Consider the following 19,483-nt stretch of genomic DNA (forward strand, 5'->3'; position numbering starts at 1 on the left):
CGCAGCTCCTGGCTGCAGGACAACCCCATGCTGACATCGTCATGTGGGGGGCACACTGGGGGGGATCTCCTTCCCCTTTCCTGTGGCACAGAGACAAATCCCATCCTCTCCTTGTCCTTCCTCCCCAGACAAGGACCTGAGGATGGAGAGCAGGGAGGACAAATCCCCAGGACAGAACCTTGTGGAAGAGGCTGTTTTGCATGACTCCAGGGCACAGGAATCCAATGGGGAGGAAAAGCCCTGGAGATCCCACAGGAGGAGGGGCTGCAAACCCAGCCCAGGGTGCTCTGAGGAGGAAGGACCCACCCTGTGCCAGGAAGGTGGACAGAGCTCCAGCCAGAGCTCAGAGCTGAAGGTCCATGAGCCGGTTCACCATGGGGAGAAGCCCTACAAGTGCTTGGAGTGTGGGAAGAGCTTCAGGCAGAGCAACACCCTAATCTCCCACCAGATGATCCACACTGGGGAATGGCCCTACGAGTGTGGGGAGTGTGGGAAGGGCTTCAGCTGCAGCTCAGAACTCATCAGGCACCAACGCATCCACACTGGGGAGAGGCCCTACGAGTGTCCCCAGTGTGGGAAGAGGTTTCAGACCAGCTCCAGTGTCCTCCTGCATGAGCGGGTCCACACCGAGGAGAGGCCCTTCTGCTGCCCCAACTGTGGGAAGGGCTTCAAGCAAAACTCCCACCTCACTGTGCACCGGCGCATCCACACTGGGGAGAGGCCCTACGAGTGTTCCCAGTGTGGGAAGAGCTTCACCCAGAGCTCTCACTTGACCAAACACCAACGGAGCCACCGGTGACGGAAGCCCTGTGAGTGCCCCAACTGCCGGAGGAGCTTCATGCACCGCTCCAGCTTCATCCCCCATTGAAGAACCCACATTGGGAAGAGCCCTGGTGATCCCTGTTACCTGTGATCCATGCTGGGAAGACACCTGTACCTTCTCCTGCCCCTGCCAATGACCTGATGTGGGATTGAAGAACATGAGGGTGTGGCCATGGCCCTGTCACTACATTCACTCCCACCTCAGGTCATTGCCAGGGGCAGGAAAGGGACTCTCTCTCTCTCTCTCTCTCTCTCCCTGAGAAGGGTGTCCTTTCCAGGCAGGAGGAGACGCGTGGCCAGGAAGGTACAATTGATGGTGATGTAATTTCCCCTGTAAATAGTTTTTCTTATCCCTTCTGTTGTCAATATTTTTTCTATTCCTGTTTGTTCCTTATCTCGTTGCTGTTCCCAGTAAATTGTTCTTATCCCAGCCTGGGATCTTTCCATTTTTTTCCTTCAGTGGAAGGTGGGAGGGCAGCGAGAGGCAGCGCGGTTTTAGCAGGAGCAGGAAATTGGGGAATCCCATTCCTGAATCCCGGCCTGTGGAAACCGAGCATCCCAGCTGGTGCCAGCCCTGGTGGCCATGGCAGCAGCCCTGGGAGCGGGTCCCTGGCTGGGGCTGAGGGAACCTCTTCACTCTGGTGCCCAGGGACAGGAGTGCAGGGAGCGGCTGCAGCTGAGTCGGGGCAGGCTGAGGTTGGATCTCAGGGAAAGGTTTTTGCCCAGAGGCTGCTGGGGCACTGCCCAGGCTCCCCAGGGAAGGGTCACAGCTCCAGGGCTCTCTGAGCTCCAGCAGCGTTTGGACAGCGCTGCCAGGCCCAGGCTGGCAGTGTTGGGGTGTCCTGTGCAGGGCCAGCAGCTGGACTCGAGGATCCTGATGGGTCCCTCCCAGCTCAGCCAATTCTGTGGTTCTGGGATCCCATGACCCTGGGAATGGGAGTGCCAATGGTTGCCATGGAAACGGGCTCTGGCTGCAGGCCTGAGCTGGTGTCCATGGCAACCACCCCTGGCATGGGGTGTCCATGGAGCTGCCCAGGGACTGACCATAGCAACAGGGGCTGGGGAAGGTTGCCATGGAAACTGACCATAGCAACAGGGGGCTGGTGCTGGTTGCCATGGAAACTGACCATAGCAACAGGGGCTGGTGATGGTTGCCATGGAAACTGACCATAGCAACAGGGTCTGGGGAAGGTTGCCATGGAAACTAACCACAGCAACAGGGGCTGGGGATGGTTGCCATGGAAACTGACCATAGCAATGGGTCCTGATGAGGTTTGCTGTGGTAATCCAGGGCATCCCTCTGGCTGCCCTGGCAGGTCTGGGACCCTGGCAAGGGGGTCAGGAACCCCCCTGCACAGAGCCCCCAGAGACACTGTCTGTGATCTCTGTCCATGGAGAGGAGTTTTCAATCTTACAGGATGAATTACAAGCTCTGAATGTTTGATATGAGTAATAATTAGTGTGACATGGGTGCAAAAGTAGAATTTTAGGATTCTAGGTAAGGGGTTCAAAGGCGGCAAGATGGAGGAAATCGTGTGTGTCCTATCCTTTTTTGTCTTCTTCATGCCTTTCATGTTTCACTGCAGTGTTGGCATTTTTCTGTTGGTTTAGGCTGGGGACACACTGTTCAACAGAGGTGGTAGGTATTGGCACATTATTGTAAATATAGCACAGGTAGTTTCTGGTATATAATGTTTGTAACTTCCCACTGAGGGGCAGAGCCCTGCATGCTGCCCCGCAAGAAAGGCCTACTGCAGGTCAGACAGAACATGTTATAGATAAGCAAGAATAAACAACCTTGAAAACCAGCACAGATTAATTATGGCTTCTTCTTTGGCAGCGGGGCTCAAAGACAAGGACTTTCTACAATTTTGTGATCATTTAAATACTACAGATTCTGACATAAATGGCATCCCTCAGTGGGCTCGAACCACCAACCTTTCAGTTAAGAGATGACAGTTTGCCTGCTAATAATCAGATTTTTTGACAGGCCCTCAGAGGGGTTTCATGGGGACTTTCTAAGTGTCCCCAGGCTGCCAAAGAGCCGGGATGTCACAGGCACTCACAGGGGCTCCTGTCATGGGCACACTGGGAGCTTTAGCCAAAGTTTATTAGAGAAGCTCCTGTCAGGTCAGGAGGCACAGAAAGGACCCCCAATAGCCCCTATAGATCCCCAAATACCTCCAAGGACCGCCAGCCTTTCTAAGCCTCTTTTTGTGAGAGGAGCCTTGGAGCAGCAGGTTCCAATCCCTACCCCTGACATTTCAAGAGCTTGTATGTAAACAATTATAAAGGTGGAATTAAAACTTTATACAATTCTCCCTTAGCATTAGGAATTATAAACCAGTGTTGGGGGTTGGGTTTTTCCTTTCTGTTTGTTCCTTATCATTGGCTGATGTTTATCGGCTGATCCCTTATTTTGGGAGGAGCTGCTGCTCTTGGAGATGGGAGTTTCCACTGCTGCTGCCAGAGCCCGGGCCAGAGCTGTTTCTTCTGTCCTGGGATGAGCCTCTGCTCGTGAGAACAGCCACTAAACTGGGACCTTATTTACACCTGCCCCACTAAAAGAGAGACCTATCCCTGTCTGCTCGGGTGTCCAGGATCCTGAGCTGGGCTCTCCCTGCCCTGCTTGGAGCCCCTCACCCCCTGCCTGCCGAGACATCCTGCCAGCCCAGCTTGCTGCTTTCCAAGAGTCCTGCTGGAGGCACCTCCACAGGAAGCTTTTTTCCACCTTCCCTAGCAGACACCTGTCTTGCAAACCAAGACCAATTTTGGCGCCCAATGTGCAGCCCAAGGGCATAAAGAGGAAAATGGTGAAATGAAAATAACAATTCTTGAGTAACATAATCTTTTTTTTTTTTGTGTGTGCTGGGTATAGAAACCTTTTTAGGTGTCACCAAGGGGTCTAGCCTTCCCTGGTTTGGGTGGCACGTTGTTGTGGCTACATTTTTCCCATCCTATAACTGTGGCTAATGTGGCTGCTATCCAATTTGTTTTATGGGTTAATATGGTGAGGAATTTATGGATTTTTAATTTCCACTGGATGGTGGGCACATGGATTTGAGGCTACCACACACTAACTGTATGTGTTTGGAATTACTTTAATAATGGTACCTACTGTGAGGAAATGACACCAGGGGAAGTTTTCTCCCAACTCCTCAGCCAGCTCTTTGGGTCTACAGTGGCTGGTGTTCCTGCTATGCCTGTTAAGCCTATTCTGTTCAGCTGTCAGAGGTAAGGGAAGATTGACTTAGATAACTATCGTAGCAGGGCGTCCCCAGCCTGTAATAATTAGCACTGACTCCATGATTCCAGAAGGCTGATCAATCACTTTATTACATTATCCTATACTATACTGCTAAGAAACACTCATCGCTCTTGCAGACAGTCCGATACAGACAGACCAGACTGGTTAATTGAAATCCAAACACCATCACCATTGGCCAATTTAGAAATCACCCTTTGATAAACAAATCTCCATAATACATTCCACATGTGCACAACAACAGGTGCAGCAAGTGAAGATAAGAATTGTTTCTCGTTCTTTTCTCTGAGCTTTTTCACACCTTCTCACAGCTTCCCAGGAAAATCCTGGGAGATCTCTCTCTCTGCTCAGAGGATATGTGATTACCACAGGTCAGTTGTGACAATGCAGGTCCAAGGACACCACGGTGACACTACGGAACCTCATGGAACCAAGGGGCCATTGTGACACTGTGCTGCCTCATGGAATCAAGGAGACCAATGTGAACTCGGGGGCCCAAGGAACCAAGGGTCCATGGTGACCTTGTGCAGCCACAGTGTCACAGAGGAGCTGTTGTGACACAGTGAGGGCACACAGAGCCCAGGGGCCATTGTGACACATCAGGGCTTTGTGGAACCACGAAGCCATTGTGACATTGCAAGGCCTCATGGAAGCACGGGGCCATTGTGACACTGCAGAAGCAAGGGGAACATTGTGACACTCCAGGGCCTCATGGAACCAAGGAGATCCTTGTGACACTGTGGGGTCCCATGGAACCAAGGGAACATGGAACAGGTCTGGCTGGCTGGGCCTCCTGGGGATCACCTGACAGGTCCAGCTGACCTTGGCATGTCAAGGGCTGCTTCTCACCTGCCCTGAAGCCCTGGAGCTCTGGGCTTTTCTTCCTATGGGAGAGAACTCTCCTTCTCCTCCAGGGTTCCATGGCCAAAATTGGGATTCCTCCTCCAAAACTCCGTACATCCAAGGAATGCTCCCAAGTGAAAGCTGCCAGGACAGACAGGTCTGGCTGCCCTTGGCCTCTTGAGAGATGTATCTCATCTGCTTTTGAAACACTGGGGCTTGGTGCTTTCCTTCCAATGTAAATAGTTGTCCTTCTCAAGGTGACCGTGGTCAAAATTGAGATTCCTCCTCCCAAATTCCATGTATCCAAGAATTCCTCCATTACAAAACCTGCCAGGAAGAACAGGTCTGGTTGGCTGAGCCTCCCAGGAGCCATCTCTTTCTTCTTCTGCCTTTGAATCACTTGGGCTCTGTGTTTTCCTTCCTATGGAAAAGAACTGTCCTTCTTATCTACACTGAAATGGCCAAATTTGGGGTTCCACCTCCCAAATTCCCTATATCCAAGGGTTGCTTTCAGACAAAAGCTACCAGGGCAAAGAGGTCTGGCTGGCCTAGACCTCTGATGGCAGCCTTTCATCTGCCCCTGAAACATTGGTGTTCTGTGCTTTCCTTCCTTTGGAAAAAGAAACATCATTCAACTCCAGGTGTCCATGTCTGAAATTGGGATTCCACCTCTAAAATTCCCTATATCCAAGGGTTGCTCCCAGACAAAGTCTGCCAGTACCATCAAGTCTGGCTGGCCTTGGCCTCTGGTGGCTGCCGCTGCCACACTGGGGCTCGGTTCTTTCCTTCCCATGGAGATCACTGTGACACTGTGGGCACCTCATGGAACCAAGGGGATCATTGTGGCACCACTGGAGCCCCTGGAACCAAGGTGCCATGGTGACACCGCGGGGCTTCATGGACCCAGAGACCATTATGGCTCTGTGGGGCCTGATGGAACCGTGGAGACCATTCCGACCCTTCAGGGCCTGGTGTCACCAAGGTGGCATTGTGACACCTCAGGGCCTCCTGGAAGCAAGGGACCATTGGGACACTGTGGGGCCCCATGGAAGCGAGGGAACGTGGAACAGGTCTGGCTGGCTTGGCCTGCCAGGGGCCACCTGGCAGGTCTGGCTGATTTTTGGATGTCAAGGGCTGCCTTTCATCAGCTTCTGGAACACTCCTCTGTATGGAAAAATCCATCTGTTATTTCAGATGTCCATTGCCAAAATTGGTACCCTCCCTAAAAAATTTCCTATTTCTGAGGATATCTCTTCAAACAAAATCTGTCAGCTCTGGCTGGCCTTTGCATTTGGTGGTCACCTCTCATCTGCCCCTAAAACAGTGGTGCTCTGTTCCTTCATTCCTATGGAAAAGAACTGGTCTTCATGTCCAGGAACCACGGCCAAAATTAGAATTGGCCACCAAGCCTGGCCAGGGTTGTGTAACCATCTGCAGGCCCCAGGGAAGATATTGACTCTGCCAGTGCTGCCATCCTCCCTCCAGTGAGAGAAAAGGACACAGGGCAGGCACACAGAGCAGCAACATGAAGACACCGAGGTCAATGAAGACGAAGTTGAGTTCCAGGTGGGAGGGATGAGGAGATGCCTTGATCTTGGGGCTGAAATCCGCTGCTAAAGCTATGGAGAAGGATGTCATTGATACATCAGACTCTCTTTTTCCCTATAAGGCATTGAAAAATATGGGGAGATGACTTGTTCAGCAAAGGCCTCCATGCTTAAGTGAGCAAATGTTGAAGTAGCTGTGATCCCATGAGACGTTTGAACAGAGAAACAGAGCAAAGTGATGAGACCCTGTGCCCTCAGGAGAGAAGAAGACCTCTGTTCCAAGAGATGAAGATGATTTCAGAAACAGATGAAGAGAACCTTTGCTCTTAACTCATCTTGAAACTAATACCCCATAAGTTGACATGGCCCATAAATACTACTGTGGGAAAGGCTGTGAAAAAAATGGGAGGGACTTCACAATTACAGAACTTTCCAGGCAGCTGCTATTTGTGGAAATGAAAAGCCATGAGATAACTTTTTTCTTCTGGAGAAGTCTCAATAACATTAACAAGGGGAACTTCTCTCTATAACTGAAGTGAAGAAAGACTATTCTAGAGGTGTTAAACTGATTGCAAATTGTAGTTTTTTTTCTTTACATAGTCAGGTTGTATGGAAAAAGGAAGGTTCCGAAAGTTTTGTTCTGATCCATATTACTCTTTCTTTTAGTTACTGTTAGTAAACTTTTCTTTATACCCTTTTAAAATTTTGAGCCTACTTTGCCTTTCTCCTAATCCTACCTCACAGCAGGAAATGAGTATGTATATTCTAGTGAGTGCACTGGTAATTAGCCAACCCTGAACCCACCATGCTAATTGATGCACTGGCTGAGAAATCTCCAATAGGTGAACCAAAACCACTACAGAAACTTCCTGATGAACTGCACTAGACAAGAGGGAAATCAAGGCAGAGCCATGGTTTGTCAGGACTTGCTTGATCCTAATGAGCCCCGTGGTGCATTTGGAACTGAGCCCGGGAACCTCAGGGCCTGAGAGGAGATTGCACAAACCTTTCCAGGAGTCAATGGCAGAGGAAACACCCAAAGTATCTCCTCCAGCCATTAATGGGACCCACTGTGGTCCATCTCCAACACAGGCTCCTCATGAACTCCTTGGGGGAGAGAAATGGAAGCCAGAATGGCACAAAAACCTCTCAGAGACTCAGTGTGGAATGGACAATCCAAAGTACTTTAAGAACCTTGAGGATCTCAAAGCATTAGTGAGCCCTACTGAGTGTCAGTACAAATCTCTCAAGGGACTCATTAAAGCAGATAATTGGGGCCATGATTGCACAAACCTCTCAGAGTCTGGATCAAAAGGGAAACACCAAGTACCTTAAAAGAACTGAAGTACCTTGAAGCATTAGTGAGCCCCGCTGAGTGTTGTTCCTGACAAAGCCTCTCCAGGGACTCATTAAAGCAGATAATTGGAGGCCAGGATTGCACAAACCTCTCAGAGACTCCAAGGCAAAAGCCAAAGTCCTTTGAAAAACCTGCAGTTCCTGGGAGCATGAGGGAGCCCCCAGGGCCATTCCTGACCAAGGCTCCCCAGGGACTCCTTCCAGCAGATCCTTGAGGCCACTGGGATGTGGGTAGGGGGGGATGCTGAGGGCAGGACAAGGGGGTGACAGTGCCCAGCCTGGCTGGGGCTGTGCCAGGAGGCCCCAGGGCCTCAGGACAAGGTGTCTCCTCACAGCCCTTGGTGGCACAGACCCTGCTGTGCCCCAGGGCACCAAGACTTGGCTTCTCTTTGTCCCCACCTGTCATCAGTGCCTCCAGTTCTCTGCTCTGCCTGGGGCCTGGGGACACTTTCTCAGTCGTGTCCCTCAGTGGGACCCATTAAAAGTCCAAGAAACTTTGGAGCTGGATTGTGACTTGGAGTTCTGGAGAGGTTTCTGCAGCTCCCTCTCAGGGCCTGATGTTCAGGGCCTGAGCACAAAGCCCCAGAGGGTCATTAAAGTCCTTGTGCTGTGTCTGTGCTGCTGAGCTGGGCCGGGCTCCTGGCACAGAGGGTGATCCTGGTAACCAAGCAGAGCTTCAAAAGCACATTTCTCTTGCTGAGCAGCTCTTCTCCCAGCCCAGCAGGGCTGGGGCACTGCCTGCAGCCAGCCCGGGCACAGCACAGAGGCACAGAGAGCTTCAATCAGTCAGGGCTGGGAAGGGGCTGAGAAGTGCCTGGGGCAGAATCACTGCCAGCCCTTGGCACAGGAACCTCTGGCTGCAGGACAATGCAGCTGCAGCTCCTGGAGCGATCTCCTAAAGCTGGAACATCCCAATGCCCACAGCCCCTGTGAGTGCATTCTCTGCTCATCTCCTGTGCAGAGCAGCCAGGGGTGCCCAGGGCTGTCCTGCAGAGCAGGGTCCTGCAGCCCAGGGCGCTGTGCTGGGCCAGGACTCTGCTGCCTGCCAGGGACAGCTCTCAGCCGGCCCTGGAGCTGCTCCCAGCGCTGGCCAGGAGCTGTGGGGGGAAGGAGCCACCCTGAGCAGGGCAGGTGCTGCTGCTGAGAGGGGCTGGGTGGGGCAGGGCTGCTCCCAGCTCCAGACCAGCCTGGGCACAGCTCCGGAGGGCACTTCCCAAAGAAGGTAAGCCTGGGGTGGCTGTAAAGATCAGGAGCTTTCCTGAGAGTGTTTTCAATTTCCTGCTTGGAGAAGGATGGGAAATTTGGGGTGATGATGAAAAGTATTTTGCCTTTTATACATTTTTCAGATATCTGTAGCTCTATAAATTACTATTATATAGTTATAAAACTATAAAACTTACCTAACTCTATTAATTAATTAACTCTATTAAACTACTATTATGTTCTTATTTTACTGTAATCCTTAACTGACTCTAGTATGTTTCCTGCCTAGCTCTTAGATTTTAGAACAATAAGCTGACTGTCTAAATGCATTCCTGAAATATTGTATAGTCTTATTATCATGAAGAGTGCCTACAAGAAGAATATTTTGGTTTTTGACAACAATGTAAGCAGTCATAAATAAAACTGGGGCAAAGAAGCCCTTGGACCTACTCCAATGGGTTGAGCCAGGGGTGTATAACTGGGGCAACTGAATTTCCTACTGGATGTTCCTGTTAAATATCCTAAATAATCGACCTTAATAAATTGTTTACATCAGGGGCTGGGTATGCTCCATTTCAACTGGGACGCCTGGAAGCTTCCAATAAAGGTCTGATTTTTACTTTACTGTTCTAACACTGTGGCAAGGGGGATGAGAAAAGCAGAACAGGAATTGTAATCCCAGAATGACAGAACATTCTGAGTTGAAAGGGACACACAGGATCATCACAGGAATGTTTGAACATTTACAGAGTGTCCAGAACTGTGACTTTGGGTGGTCAGTCTCTCTGCTGGGAGCCTCCCAAAGGGCCTTCAGCCACTCCTCAGCCCGGACAGCAGCAGCATCACCTCTGCAGGGCCCAGCAGGGCTCTCCTGAGCTGCCCTTGCCCAGCTGCACACAGAGCCTGCCCCAGCCAGGGCCCTGCACACAGGCAGGTTTCTGTAGGGCCGGGCCGAGGGCACACAGGGTGGGATGGGCTCTGCTGGCAGGGACAAGGCACCTCTCAGGAGGGAATGTCCAGGGCCAGGGAGATGCTCAGGGAAGGAGAGGGGGCTGAACAGAGCAGTGCTGGGGGAACAAGCCCATCCAGCCCCTCACCTGCCCTCAGCCACAGGGAATCCTTTGTCTCTCACATCTCTCAGTGGCAAACTCTGAGTGCAGCAGGAATGCTGGGGATTTCTGACCTCAGAGGGCCAGGAATGATGTGTAGGTAGGAAAACAATTCCTAAAACAACTCCTGCCATCTATTTCCCTTAGAAGTGTGAGTGCAGATAGTACCAAGCCTTCCTGCAATAGGAATTATTCCCCTGACAAATCCTGAATATCCAGCCTTGTCCCTCTGCCACAGGGCCACAAGCCCCGGGCAGTGGGGCAGGGATAGCTCCCTGAGAGCCCCCTTAAACAGGCTTGGCTGCTCCTGGCACACTCAGCCAGCACAACTGGAGCTCAGGCAGGGACCTGGGTGAAGGTTTTCCCAGAGCAGGAACAAGGGTGGCTGAGTCCCAGCAGGACAGGCTGCAGGGAATGGCCCAGGTTTGGCTCCAAACAGCCTCTCCTGACTTGTCCCTGTCCTTTCTCCATGACCAGGTGCCCATGTGCAGCCACAGCAAATGTCCAACAGCAGCTCCATCAGCCACTTCCTCCTGCTGGCACTGGCAGACACGCGGCAGCTGCAGCTCCTGCACTTCTGCCTCTTCCTGGGCATCTCCCTGGCTGCCCTCCTGGGCAACGGCCTCATCATCAGCGCCGTAGCCTGCGGCCACCACCTGCACACGCCCATGTTCTTCTTCCTGCTCCACCTGGCCCTCAGCGACCTGGGCTCCATCTGCACCACTGTCCCCACAGCCCTGCACAATTACCTCTGGGACACCAGGGACATCTCCTACACAGTACGTTCTGCTCTGGTATTTCTGCTTATCTTCTTCATGGGAGCAGAGTATTCCCTCCTGACCATCATGTGCGATGACCACTACATGTCCCTGTGCAAAGCCCTGCACTACGGGACCCTCCTGGGCAGCAGAGCTTGTGCCCACATGGCAGCAGCTGCCTGGGCCAGTGCCTTTCTCTATTCCCTGCTGCACCCGGCCAAAACATTTTCCCTGCCCCTGTGCCTGGGACAGTTCTTCTGTGAAATCCCCCAGATCCTCAAGCTCTCTTGATCCAAATCCTACCTCAGAGAACTTGGGCTCATTGCTGTTAGTGCCTGTTTAGGACTCAGATGTTTTGTGTTCATTGTTTTCTCCTATGTGCAGATCTTCAGGGCTGTGCTGAGGATCCCCTCTGACCAGGGACGGCACAAAGCCTTTTCCACCTGCCTCCCTCACCTGGCCGTGGTCTCCCTTTTCTTAAGCACTGTCATGTTTGCTCACCTGAAGCCCTCCTCCATCTCCTCCCCATCCCTGGATCTGGCCCTGTCAGTTCTGTACTCGGTGGTGCCTCCAGCCCTGAACCCCCTCATCTACAGCCTGAGGAACCAGGAGCTCAAGGCTGCAGTGTGGACACTGATGACTGGATGCTTTCAGGAACATTAACCTGCTGAACAATTTATCTAAATCACATGTAATAAAAGTCATCTTTGATACTTCTATTTGGTTTCTGTTTGGAGGCTCTTTTTCTTTGTTTTACTATGTTAATCTTGTCCACAATGAAATCACATGGTTTGTGCCATTTCTCTTTTTGATTCTCTCCACCTTCCCTGTGCCCACAGACTGTGTCAAGGAGGGGCTGTGCTCTTGGTGCCTTTAAAGGAACTAAAGGAACTCCCAGTGAAGTTTTCTGCAGAGATGCCCTTTTGTTGCCTTCTCTGGAGCTGCAGCAGCAATGTCTGTGTGCAGAGCTGGGGCAGATCAGTGCTGGCACAGCAGCTCTGCTCCTGCTGGCCACACCATTCCTGATCCAGGCCAGGAGCCATTGGCCTTCTTGGCCACCTGGGCACACTGGTGGCTCATGTCCAGCCTGCTGTCCATCAGTCCCTGCAGGTCCCTTTCTGCCTGGCTGCTGTCCAGCCACTCTGTCCCCAGCCTGTAGTACTGCAGGGGTTGTTGTGGCCAAAGTGCAGGACCCGGCACTTGGACTTGTTAAACCTCACCTTGTTGGGTTTGGGCCCTGGATCCAGCCTGTCCAGGGCCCTGTGCAGAGCCCTCCTACCCTCCAGCAGATCAACAGTCACACCCAGCTTGGTGTCATCTGCAAAGATGTCCTTGGTTCCATGTGTCCCTTCAGTGTCACAAAGTCCCTTTGGTTACACCAGGCCCTGCACTGTCACACTGGTCTCCTTGGTTCCACGGGGCCCCAAAATGTGACAATGGACTCCTTTGTTCCGTGGGGCTTCACAGTGTCACAATGTTCTCGTTGGTGCCGCAGTTTCACAGTGGCCCCTCGGTTCCATGGGGCCCCAGGGTGTCACAAAGGCCCCATGGTCACATGAGGTCCCACACTGTCACAATGCTCTCTGTGCTTCCACAAGTCCCCTCAGTGTCACAATGGACTCCTTGTTTCCACGAGGCCACACAGTGTCACAAGGGCCTTCCAGATTCCTGGAGGCCCCAGAGTGTCACAGTGGCCCCTTGGTTACACAAGGTCCTGCAGTGTCACAATGTCCCCTCGGTTCCATGAGGCCCCGCAGTGTCACCATGGCCTCTGTGGTTCCACCAGGACCCAGTGTCACGGGGACTCCCTAGTTCCATTGGGCCCCAGAGCACCACAATGGAGCCCTGGTTCTATGGGCCTGCACAGTGTCACCATGGTCCTCTTAGTTCCACCAGGACCTGCAGGGTCACAATGGCTCCAGAGCATCCCAATCATCACAGAATGACAGAATCAAATAGGCTGGAAAAGACCTTTGGGATCATCAAGTCCAACCAATGCCCTAATACCGCCTTGTCACCCAGAAATGCCACTGAATGCCACTGGAGAGGGACAGTGACTCTGCCACCTCCCCCCTGGCCTGCCCATTCCAATGCCCACTCACCCTTTCTGTGAAGAACTTCTTCCTCTTGTCCAGCCTAAACCTCCCCTGGTGCTGTGTCTCCTTGTCCTGCCCTCCAGCAGATCCACACTCACACCCAGCTCGGTGTCACCTGCAAATTTGGGGATGGTGGGCTTGATCCCCTCCCCCAGATCATCAGTGAAGATGTTAAACAGGGCTGGGCCCAACACAGATCCCTGGGGACAGCACCAGGGACTGGACACCAGCTGGGTGCAGCACCATCCCCACCCCTCTCTGGGCCCAGCCTCCAGCCAGCTCTTCCATCTCCCAGCCAGGAGGGAACCTGCCCAAGCCGTGGGCTGCAGCTTTTCCAGGGAATGCTGTCACAGACAGTGTCCAAGGCTTTGCTGAAGTCCAGATGGACACATCCACAGCCTTTCCCACATCCACAGGTGGGTCACCTGGTTATAAAAGGAGATCAGGGTGCTCAGGCAGGACCTGCTCCTCCTAAATCCACGCTGGCTGGCTCTGACCCCTCGGCCATCCTGTGGGTGCCCTGTGGTGGCACTCAAGGTGATCTGTTCCATAACCTTGCTGGGCACCGAGGTCAGGCTGACAGGCCTGGAGTTCCCCAGATCCTCCTTCCAGCCCTTCTTGGGGATGGGCTCACACTGGCACCTCCAGTGCTCTGGGACCTCCCTGGTGAGCCAGGACTGATGGTAAATGATGGGGAGCAGCTTGGGGAGCTCATCCATCAGCTCCCTCCTCCCCCTAGGATGGATCCCATCCCATCCCATACACCTGTGAGCATCTGAGTGGCTCAGCAGGTCACCAGCTGCTTCCTCCTGGATTACAGGGGGCTGTTCTGCTCCCTGTGCCCATCTGCCAGCTCAGGAGAAAACTTGTCCTGAGGACAACCTGTCCATATATTGAAAATTGATACAAACAAGCTGTTAAGAAGTTTGGCTTTTCTTTATGTTTAGTTACTATGTTTTCCACTGCATCAAATAAAGTGTAGAGGTTCTCCTTATCCCACGTTTTGCTATGAATTTATTCATAGACACATTTTTTTATTATTTTTCACAGAAGTGGCCAGAATAATCTCTTATTGACATTTCACCTCTTTCCTTTTTTTTTCTGCATGACGTAACAACATCCTAAAACACTTGCTAAGTTCCCTGACCTTCTGTCCAAACTTAATGCACCCTCTTCTTTCCCCTGAATTCCCACAAAAGCTCCATGGGCAGTCAGGGCAGTCATTTTCCTCACCAGCTCATTTTTTCCCACACTGGGACAGGCTGCTCCTTCCTCCTTAAGATTACTTTCTGGAAATGTGCATGTGTCCGTCCTCCCTGGACCCCTTTGCTTTTCAGGGCTGTTCCCCTTTAAAAAATCAGTACCTGATTTGGTACTCCCCATATCTACATCCTAAATAGGCCACAGGCTGCCCTTCCTAATTCCAGTGTGGAAGTTTTGTTGCTGCCCCTCCTTCTTTCACAGATCATTGAAAACTTGATTATTTCATGGTCCCTGTGCCCCAGGCAGCCTCCGACCCCCACATCTGCCACCAGCCCTTCTCTGTTTGTGAGCAGCAGGAGACAGAGCTTTCCTTGGGAGTGCAGTGTTACCAAAAATTCAGTAAAACAGAAAACTCCTTAACACCAGTGCAGCATTAAGAAGCAGCATTCTTTATTCAGCCGGATGCACAGGGGATCGCTCCTCCCAAAGCCGAGCATGCTGAGTGCAGGAAAGTTTCTGTTCATATTCTGTATTTTGCACATGTATTCATTGATTGTCCTGGACTAAACACACATCTGATAATCATTTCCCCAGAATCATTAATATATTTCCCCTCCCCCTTACCCATGTGTTCTTCTGTCCTGGGGGTCTCTCTGGTGGTCCCTGGTGGTCGTGGACCCCAATGTTCCCGTGGGCCTGGCTGAGCTGGCAGGACACTGAGGCTGGTGAACTTCCAGTTCCCCTTCTCCCACAATGGGCACTGTGTGGTTTCCATGGGCCTGGGGTTTTGGAGAACAAGCTCCAGGTGTCAGCTCAGCTGGGGGAGACAATTTATCATCTGGTAACATGAGGTCACAGAGTGGGCTATGACATCACAGAGTGGGTTATGTGAGGTCATCGAGCAGCTACGGCATCAAAGACTGTCTCTGTGACATCACAGAGCTGGCTGTGACATAACAGAAGACTATGACATCACAGAGTGACATCAGAGACCATCTGTGTGACATTAGAGATCTGGCTGTGACATTGCAGAGGGGCTGTGTGACATCCCAGGAGGGCTCTGTGAGGTCACTGGGTTGGTCACTCTGCCCCAGCTCCCCCTCACAGTTTCTCCCAACAAGTCCAATGCTGTCCATGCCCAGCAGGGTCCCTGTCCCCCGGTATCCCCCCGGTCCCCCTGGAGCCAAAGCCTCCACCAAAGGATGTTCCACAGGATCCACCGCAGAGCCTGACATGGGGACAAGGGGCCAGGGCTGTGTGACCAGGACATCAAGGACGTGGATTATCCAGGTCCCTGTGGCCTGGGTTGGGTTCCCCACGGCAGGAAAGATGTCTGGCAGCTGGAGCAGGGTTAGGGAAAGGCCTCCAAGGTGGGGCTGGAGCCCTTGGGCTGTGAGCAGAGGCTGAGGGAGCTGGGCTTGTCCAGCCCGGAGCAGGGAAGGCTGAGGGGCTCCTCAATCCAGCCTGGCAGTGCCAGCGATGAGGGGATGGAGAACACAGAGCCAGGCTCTTCACCGGGGGGCCTGGTGGGAGACAGAAGCCAATGGGTGGAAGGGGAAAGAGGGGAGATCAGCCAGGCCAGGAGGAGATTAAATGAGCCAGGCTGCTTTTAGCATTTCCTCAACACCAAAAGCAGCCTGAACTCCCTTCTCCATCAACCACTGACAGCTTTGCAAATCGAGAATTGTTTGATCTGTTTTTCCCCCACTCCAGGATGAGCATCCTGATACAAAAACTTAATTCGGTTTATATCTATCAAACAGAACCACGTCTGTCTAAAATCAGTTTTAGTATGGAAATCACCTGTGAATGATGGACTCATCAGACATTGCTAGGATGTTGCACATAGCTCAAGGATGAGTGCAATTGTTATTAAATTGTGTCCTGTTCAACTGTGGTCTGCTGGCCATGAAGAGAAACTTTCTGTGCCTCTGAGTCTCACCAGTTCCTGACCCCCAAAGGACACAAACCCGATGAGTTGTGGTTCCCACTCCAGTGGTGGCACTTGGAGCTCCCTCCATCCCCAGAGCAGAGCTCCCTTGTCCCAGAAAGTCCCTGGCAATGCAGGGATGAAGGAAACAGGACAGGCTGTGGGGATCAGGGCCAGGGCACGGCCAGGGATTTGGGGTGGCTGTGAGCCCAGGGCAGGACCCGGCCCTTGGCCTTGGTGAACCTCATCCCATTGTCCTGGGCCCATGGCTCCAGCCTGTCCAGATCCCTCTGCAGAGCTTCCTGCCCTCCAGCACAGCCACACTCCCACCCAGCCTGGGCTCACCTGGAACTGACTGAGGGTGCCCTCGATGGCCTCGTCCAGATCAGCAATAAAGAGATTTGACTGACCTGGCCCCAGTGCTGAGCCCTGGGGACACCCCTGGGTGTGACTCCATTCCTCAGCTGCTCCATTCCCAGAGCAGCCGGGCCTGAGCAGAGCTGTGGGGCCAGAACCGGCTGGGCTGGGCTGGGGAGAGGCCCTTGGTGCTGCCCAGAGCTCAGGGCAGCTGGCAGAGCTTGCAGGGAGCTGGGCTGGGCTGGGAGAGCCTGGCACAGAAACCATCAGTGTGCATCTCAGCCTGGCTGAGCGGGCAGGGGCAGGAAGATCATCCAAGGTCCACAAGTTCTCTGTGTGAGAGCTGAGCTTGTGACCCCCTGAGCCCTCCCAAGTGCTGGGGCTGCACCTCCAGCTCCAGAGGAGATGTGACAGATGGGAGCAGAGACAAAAAATTCGTGGTGGACTCTTTCTTGGGTTTACTTATACAGGTGACATGGATCCATATGTAGACGAGGTGTTTTGTGTCAGATAACACTGGGGGAGTGATAAGAATAATATTTTTTAGCTGAAAATTATATTTCATGCTTGATGCAGAATGAGGGAAAAAAATATGATCAGAAGGGCATTCGAGTTTTTCAAATGACAAGACACTCATTGATGTTCCAACTGCCAAACCCACTCAAATACTTTCCTCAGGGCTTCCTTGAGAAGATAGGTGACCACCAGAGGCCAAGGCCAGCCAGAGCTGTCTGTCCTGGCAGATTTTGGGTGGGATTACCCTTACATATAGGGAATTTTTCAGGGGGAGTATAAATTTTGGCTGTGGACACCTGGAAACATGGATGGTTCTTTTCCATAGGAAGGAAAGCACAGAGCTCCAGTTCTCCAGGGGCTGATGAAAGGCAGCCCTCGATGTTCCAAGATCAGCTGGACCTGTCAGGTGGCCCCTGGGAGGCCAAGCCAGCCAGACCTGTTCCATGTTCCCTTGGTTTCATGGCACTCTGCCGTGTCCCAATGTTCTGCTTGCTTCTGAAGTGTGGCCCCTTCCTTCCATGAGGCCCCGCAGGGTGACAATGGCCCTTGGGTTCCACAAGGCCCCACAGTGTCACAATGGTCTCTACAGAAAGGAAACCACAGAGCCCCTGTGTTTCAGGGTCTGATGAACTCTGCAGTCACCAGAGGCCAAGGCCAGCCAGACCTGTCTGACCTGGCAGGTTTGTCTGTGACCAACCCTTGGATATTTGGAATTGTGAATGTTGAATCCAATTTCAGCCATTTGTGCCTGGAGGAGAAGGCCAGTTCTTTTCCATAGGAAGGGAAGCATGGATCCCCTGTGTTTGGAAGGCAGGTGAGAGCCCCCCCTAAGGAGGCCAAGGCCAGCCAGACCTGTCTGTCATGGCAGCTTTTGTGTAGGAGCAATCTTTGACTATAGGACTCCTGGAGGTGGAATCCCAATTTTGGCCATGGACACCTGGCTGAAAGAAGGAGATGGATGAAGGATGAAGAAGAAAGACAATTTTTTTTCATAGGAAGGAAAGGGCAGAGCCCCAGTGTTGCAGGGCAGAACAGGGAGACCACCAGAGGCCAAGGCCAGCCAGAGCAGTCTGTCCTGACAGCTTTTGTCTGGGAGAAACCCTTGCATATAGGGAATTTTGGAGGAAAAGTACCAATTTTGGCCATGGTTGCCTGTGCAGGAGGGATGGTTCTTTTCCACAGGAATGAAAGCACAGAGCCTCAGTGTTTGAAGGCAGGTGAGAGCCAGCTCTCAGGAAGACAAGGTCAAACAGACTTGTTGGTAATGGCAGCTTTTATTTAGGGACAATCCCTGGATATTGGGAATTTTGGAGGGGGAATCCCATTTTGGCCACGGATGCTTGGTTGAGAAGGGCAGTTCTTTTCCATTGAAGGAAAGCCCAGAGCCCCAGGGCTCTGTATCAGGGGTACATGAGAAGAAACCCTCAACATGCCAAGGGCTGTTGGACCAGTCAGGCCAAGCCAACCAGACCTGCTTCCTCTTCCCTTTTATCCATGGGGCCCTGCAGGGTCACACCGGCCCCTTTTTTCCATGGGGCCCTGCAGAGTCACAAAGGTGGTGTCATATTGGATCCTTGGTTCCATGAGGCCCAGATGTGTCACACTGGCCTCTTGTTTCCATGGGGCTCCATAGTGTCACAATGGTCCCTTGCTTCCATGAGGCCTTGCAGGGTCACAGGGGTCTCCTTGGTGCCACAGGATCACAATGGACCCTTGGTTTCATGGGCACTCACAGTGTCAGAAGGGTCTCCTTGTTTCCATGGGGCCCTGCAGATCCCCTTGATTCAACGAGGCCTCAAAGTGTCAGAATGGCCTCCAGTATTCCAATAGGCCCCACAATGTCACAATGGACCTTTGGTTCCGTGGGGTCCCACACTGTTCCATGAATCCTTAGTTCCATGGGGCCCTGTAGCTCCTTGGTTCCATGGTGCCACACAGTGTGACAACTGCCCTTGGCCTGCCAACACTCCATAGTGTCACAATGGCCCCTCGGTTCAGTGAGGCCTTGTGGTGTCACAATGGTTCAGTGAGGCCTTTAGTGTCACAAGAGTGTCCATGATTCCGTAAGTGTTGGAACCCTGGATGCTGAGAATTTTAAACTTGCTGTGCTGAAAGGCACAGATTTGCAAGAGAGCACTGCGTTTGACCTGAGGCTGTGGAGAAGACTTCCAAAATTGTTTAATAGCACTGGGGATACGGGTGCGTAGTTGGTTAGTTTTTTATTACTAGAACATAGTAATAAATATGAAGCATATGTAGGTTTTAGGGTGGAGACAGGTTCTTCTTATTTACCTTCTTCTTACCTCCTTCTTCATGGGTTTGGGTGATATTTTGTGATTGGACAGAAAATTCTGCATTGCAGGCTTCAAGGGATCAGTTATTGGGTTAAAAGGGAAAATTATTTTGTAAGGACGCAGGAGCCTCCAGGACGGTTTGGATGGATTCAAACAAGAGATCTCTGTTGGTTGCTCTTAGAAT

General features: G+C 52.2%; 1 pseudogene; it reads left to right on the forward strand.

The window, feature by feature from the left end:
- The first annotated feature begins 10,645 nt into the window (after positions 1-10,645).
- On the forward strand, positions 10,646-11,566 carry LOC140680546 (olfactory receptor 14J1-like; annotated as a pseudogene).
- Positions 11,567-19,483: the final 7,917 nt, after the last annotated feature.

Source organism: Taeniopygia guttata, chromosome 25 (genome assembly GCF_048771995.1).
Source record: "Taeniopygia guttata chromosome 25, bTaeGut7.mat, whole genome shotgun sequence".
In the NCBI taxonomy this organism is placed as follows: Eukaryota; Metazoa; Chordata; class Aves; order Passeriformes; family Estrildidae; genus Taeniopygia; species Taeniopygia guttata.